This window comes from Carassius gibelio, chromosome A20, assembly GCF_023724105.1.
Source record: "Carassius gibelio isolate Cgi1373 ecotype wild population from Czech Republic chromosome A20, carGib1.2-hapl.c, whole genome shotgun sequence".
NCBI lineage: Eukaryota > Metazoa > Chordata > Actinopteri > Cypriniformes > Cyprinidae > Carassius > Carassius gibelio.
The window spans coordinates 14733183-14738614 of NC_068390.1; the positions used below are offsets into that span (position 1 = coordinate 14733183).

At 36.9% G+C, this 5432-nt stretch overlaps 1 long non-coding RNA gene across 1 annotated transcript; it reads left to right on the forward strand.

Moving 5' to 3' along the window:
* Window positions 1-832: 832 nt before the first annotated feature.
* On the forward strand, window positions 833-4251 carry LOC127938230 (uncharacterized). Its single transcript, XR_008148649.1, has 3 exons — window positions 833-1089; window positions 3313-3391; window positions 3680-4251. It is a non-coding gene; the product is annotated as an uncharacterized LOC127938230 (long non-coding RNA).
* Window positions 4252-5432: the final 1181 nt, after the last annotated feature.

Genomic DNA, 5432 nt, shown 5'->3' on the forward strand with positions numbered 1-5432 from the left:
ACTTTGGGCCCCTTAGTACCAATTGAGCATTGTTTAAACACCACAGCCTACCTGAGTATTGTTGATGACCACGTCTATCCTTTTATGACTACAGTGTACCCATCCTCTGATGGCTACTTCCAGCAGTATAATGCACCATGTCACAAAGCTCAAATCATCTCAGACTGGTCTCTTGAACATGACGATGAGTTCACTTTACTCAAATGGCCTCCACAGTCACCAGATCTCAATCCAATAGAGCAGCTTTGGGATGTGGTGGAATGGGAGCTTCACATCATGGATGTGCAGCTGACAAATCTGCAGCAACTGTCATGTCAATATGGACCAAAAGGAATGTTTCCAACACCTTGTTGAATCTATGCCACTAAGAATTAAGGCAATTCTAAAGGCAACAGGGGGTCCAACCCGGTACTAGCAAGGTGTACCTGGTAAAGTGGCCAGTGTGTGTGTGTGTGTGTATATACATATATATATAATATTAGTGGTGGGCCATTATCGGCGTTTGAGACTCTTATCGGGCGATAAAAAAAATAATGCCGTTAATCTATTCTCAAAGTTGGGATGGGAGCTGGGTCTATTCTAGGTGAGCTATGATGACTTTCACCTTGATAGGATGTATACCTATCCGAACTGCACTGTAGGGGGCGAGAACGAGTCTTTAAACCTGTGTGTAGGCCTACACTGAAAAAAGTCTAACATTGCTGTTATTCATTTAATGTGTATTTTGTCGTTGAAATAGCTTAAAATTATTGTTTTTTTCATTTAAACTAAACGTTTTAGTTTATATTTATGGTTGAATCAATTTTTTTTACATGGATATAATATGATTTGCAGCGGGACATTAAACTGAATTTATTCATTTGATCAAAGCAATTTTATTAAATTAAGCATGGTTTGCACATGCGCATTGCTGAGTTGGAGTTCCGCTCTCTGACCACCTGACCTGTTTATTTAAAGAATTTAAAACAAAAAAAAACGTCCGTTACAGTTGAACTGTGTGTTAAGCGGCGGCCGCAGTAACTTACACTTCAACAGACCCCTCCAGGCTGGCTGAGAGACACAGAAGAACTACGAGCAACTCTGAAGAAGGTAAAATAATCAACTTTGTATACCCTTAATGTTTATTTATTTTTTTCTTTCAATTAACGTTTTACCTGACTGGCCTTGACTCGTAATTTCAGCATTCACGCTCGATAGTATGTAACTATCACTAGGATATCACTATTATTTCTAAATACATAATTATGCTAGACATTTTTTTCCCGCTGAATTTCTGACACTTGAAATGCAGTAGTAAATCCCCAGGTTCAAGCTTCAAACTTCATGGATGCAAACAGCGCGCTTTTCGACACCTCCCGCTTTTTTCGCGTCAGTCTGCATGACTTGTGTGAATCGTGCAGTTCTGAGAGGTTCTGATTATAATTTCACAAAGTCATCTGAAGTCATTCCATAGCTTAATCTGAGGGACAGAATTATATTTAGATCATTAAATTACAGTTTACGGAAACTCGTCTTCCCTCTCCCTGCGGCTGTCAATCATTCTCCATTTTATATTCAAACCGCGCGCCTCGTCCGTTACAGCAGGATCGAGCAGGATACACGGTAAAACTCTCTCCAATATGATATATTCACATTATGATGCTTGATCTGTAGATAAAGGGCTGTGGATTTGCATAAAATGATTATTTTGTTGGAGTTTTATGCTGTTTTAAAAACGACTCGCCACCGTGTGTCTGTTAGATCACACATTACAAGAACTATGAATTGGCATCAAACCAACAATAAATGGAATTTAAAACCGTGAAGAAACAAATGATCAATAAACTGTTGGACAGATATACACGAGGATTTGTGCGCTCGACATTTCTTCGCTTTCTGCCGTGAACGAATGGTTCGATTTAACCGGTTCTTCTTAGTGAACTGTTTGAACCAGTTCACCAAATCGAACTGAATCGTTTGAAACGATTCACGTCTCCAATAAGCATTAATCCACAAATGACTTAAGCTGTTAACTTTTTTAATGTGGCTGACACTCCCTCTGAGTTCAAACAAACCAATATCCCGGAGTAATTCATTTACTCAAACAGTACACTGACTGAACTGCTGTGAAGAGAGAACTGAAGATGAACGCCGAGCCAGATTACAAACGAACACGCCCACTGCTGGAGCGGTTCTCTTTCTCGAGTCAAGAACCAGTTGCATCAGTTTTCCGATCAGCAGTACGCACACTGAACCGAGAATCGTTTCTATCGGACACGTCCGATTTGATAACCGATGAGCTGATGATACTGAGCATGCATGATTCAGCGTGAAGCAGACTGACTCACAGAGCGTCTGAACCGAACTGGTTCTTTTGTTATTGATTCTTACCTGGCGAAACGTAAGTTTATTTCATAACAAATACATTGCAATAAATTATGTATAGTAAGTGAATTACGATTTCAGCCCTTATAACATCTAATTTATTTACTTTATATCTTCAAGACTTAAATCCTCATGCACATTATTGCTGTTACTGTATTCGGTGTGTTGTTGCAAAACTTAATTGTAAACTTTCCATGATTATGAGGTTTTTAACTGACTAAAGTTATGATTACGGACTTTATATTTGATAGACTTCTCTAATGACGTCAATACGTTGAGCGTAAAAGAACAGATGGACTGTTTTTTTTTTTTTTTTTGACTTAGGTCTCTGCAGAGCAAAAGTGGGCGTTTATCACCGTGTGAGTGTTTTCAAACTGCTGGGTGTTTCTAAATCATGCGATTAAAATGATCACCCTTACCCAACCCCACCCCTAAACCTAACATCACTATGACATAAGCCAATCAGGTATCATGGTGTAAAATCACCCTGATTTGGCAACTCCCATTACATTCCTGCAGAGACCTATGCTGTTTTTTTTCAACCGTTTTATTGAATCGAACTGCCCAAAATACTTTTTGACTCCATTTTACATGTGTTTGCATCCCTGAAACTCTGAAACTTGACTAATGGTAATGGTTACTTATGCTATCAATAGCTAAAGGTCCTATGTGATCTTTTATTTACACTCCTAATTATCTTGTGTTCAGTATTTATCAGCCATAATATTACAAGGCGCAGCTATTTGTATCTGGTAATGTTAGTTTGCTACACTATTAACAGCATTTACATGTGGTAGAAATTTACCAAAATTTTAGCCAGCTTTCCTAAAATCATAAAATAAAGTATAAATCTATTAATGTTAAATGTTGGGTATTCTTAATTTGTGTATGATGTTAGTAGTTAACACACTTTGATGGCTGAAACTTAAATCATGTTTTCTCTTTCAGCTTCAGGGAAGCAGCCACCAATCAGTTGTTCCTGCTGTGCAAATTATTTGGAATCTCCTTCCAGTGATCGTTGCTTGTGGTAAGTTCTATTTCCAATGTCATGAGGACGTTTGTGATAATTAGGCATCCTAAAGTGTAAAATTTTCTCTCATCTGGGAAGTTGTCTACCAGATCTACTAAGTAAAACTAGATCATCACTTTTAATTTAGTCACATCCCTTGTAATGAACATTTGATTATTTTGATTTGCTAATCAAATGTTTTGTTTTGAAAGTTTAGATTGTATAAGAGCTTGGCACATTATGATCTAACATGAAATCGGGAGATTTTCTGAAATTATAACATATTTTCTTTCTTTTTTTGTGCAGGATAATGAGGTTGAAGAACTGGAGCAGACAACCATGGCGATCTTTATCACTGGGAAAGAGGATCCTCTCCATCCACCTAAAGACATTAAAATTGTTGTCGAAGGAAAAGAGGTCCTGAACGAGTTGCCATCGGTTGCTGGGCTCATATATACACTAAACCTAAAATATCCAAAAAGGCTACAGTTCACCTTTGAATTTGTGCAAAAGGTCCTGATGGAGCTTGATGGAATAAAGATGACCCCAAAAGTCACTAGACTGACCACCCAGCTGTACAGGGATTAATTGTATAATTGCATAATTGTTACATTTTATTGTGTTTTTACAGCCAAGACTTTAGATCCTTTTAATAAAAAGGTTGTACTAACAAGGCTGCATTTTCACTGCAGCATTTACAAATGTGGCTGCCCAAGTTCGATGGCTACCAGGTACAAAGGTTGAATAAGGCCAAGTCTTATGAACAACTGAAGAGACTGATTGCAGTGTTTCAAGTATTTCTGCTGTCAATCTTCATACATTTGAAGCAAATGTTCAATGTTGTGAGTTTATTGAACAATAAATGTGTTCTAAAGGAAAAGTGTTCTGAGTAGTCATTGATTAAAATGTATTGAAATCATTAATTAAATGAAATAATTAATTTAATCGGACCTATAAAAATTAGTTTGTTCCAAACTAAAATAATTAATTTAATTTAACCTATACATATTAGTTTAGTTGGTTTGTTCTAATTTAAAAAAATTAGTTTGTTCCAACCTAAAATAATTAGATTGATCAACCTTTAAAAAGTGGTTTGCATGGATTTAAAATTTTCAAGTTAAACTAAATTAAATTATTTACATTGAGTCAATGTCAAATGTTTCGTGTGATTGATTACTTCAATTTTTTTAAGTTGATACAAGGTTTTTATTTTTTCAGTGTACTGTGAAATTACCACATCAAGCGTGACGTGCTAACATGGATGCAGCTGAAGCCGCCGGGTTTGCTTCAGGGAATTTTTTTATTTTTTTAAAGAAGCTTCCCAATGGAAACCTCGACAAGACGCACACCTGTTTCACACATTCCCCGTATGCAGTCCGTGTGCATTTCATATGTGGTGCAGAAGCAGCAACGACTCATACTCAGTGTGCTTTCACACAGGACGCGTTTGAATGATCGCTGCACTGCTGCAGATGCACCGCTCCTGGAACGCACTGACGGACCGCAACCGCGTGAACGCTGGAATCTATTAACATGGGAGCGTAAAAAAATACGGAATGCATATGCACTGCAGACAGATTATGTGTGAAACAGGCGTAAGGTTGTTTGCACCTTGTGCAATGTGGAATTCGTTTACAGCTTTCTCAAGCAGTTTGTGATGCATCTTGGAAACAGGAGATGAGCCCGTGGTCTAATGCAAATGAAACCCGTTCTCAAAGACTTAACGTTACTTTTAGTCATTATTTTTTTTAGGTAGCACACATATTCTGAAAAAAATAATAATCTATGCCCACCACTAATATATATATACTCAGAAATCAGTAAAAAAGGACAATGTTAAGCATAATGGAATATCAAAATCATGTCAATATATGTTATCTACTACTTATATTTTTAGATATAAAAAATCAAGTTGGCTTTGGCATGTAAATAAAAAAGAAGCTGATTGCAACTTCGTACAATTACATCTTCCCTTGTCTGCAGTGTTATCAGAAACCACAACATAATACATGATTTAAGATTAATTGTCCTAATGATATTCTGATCTTGCTAATTTAAG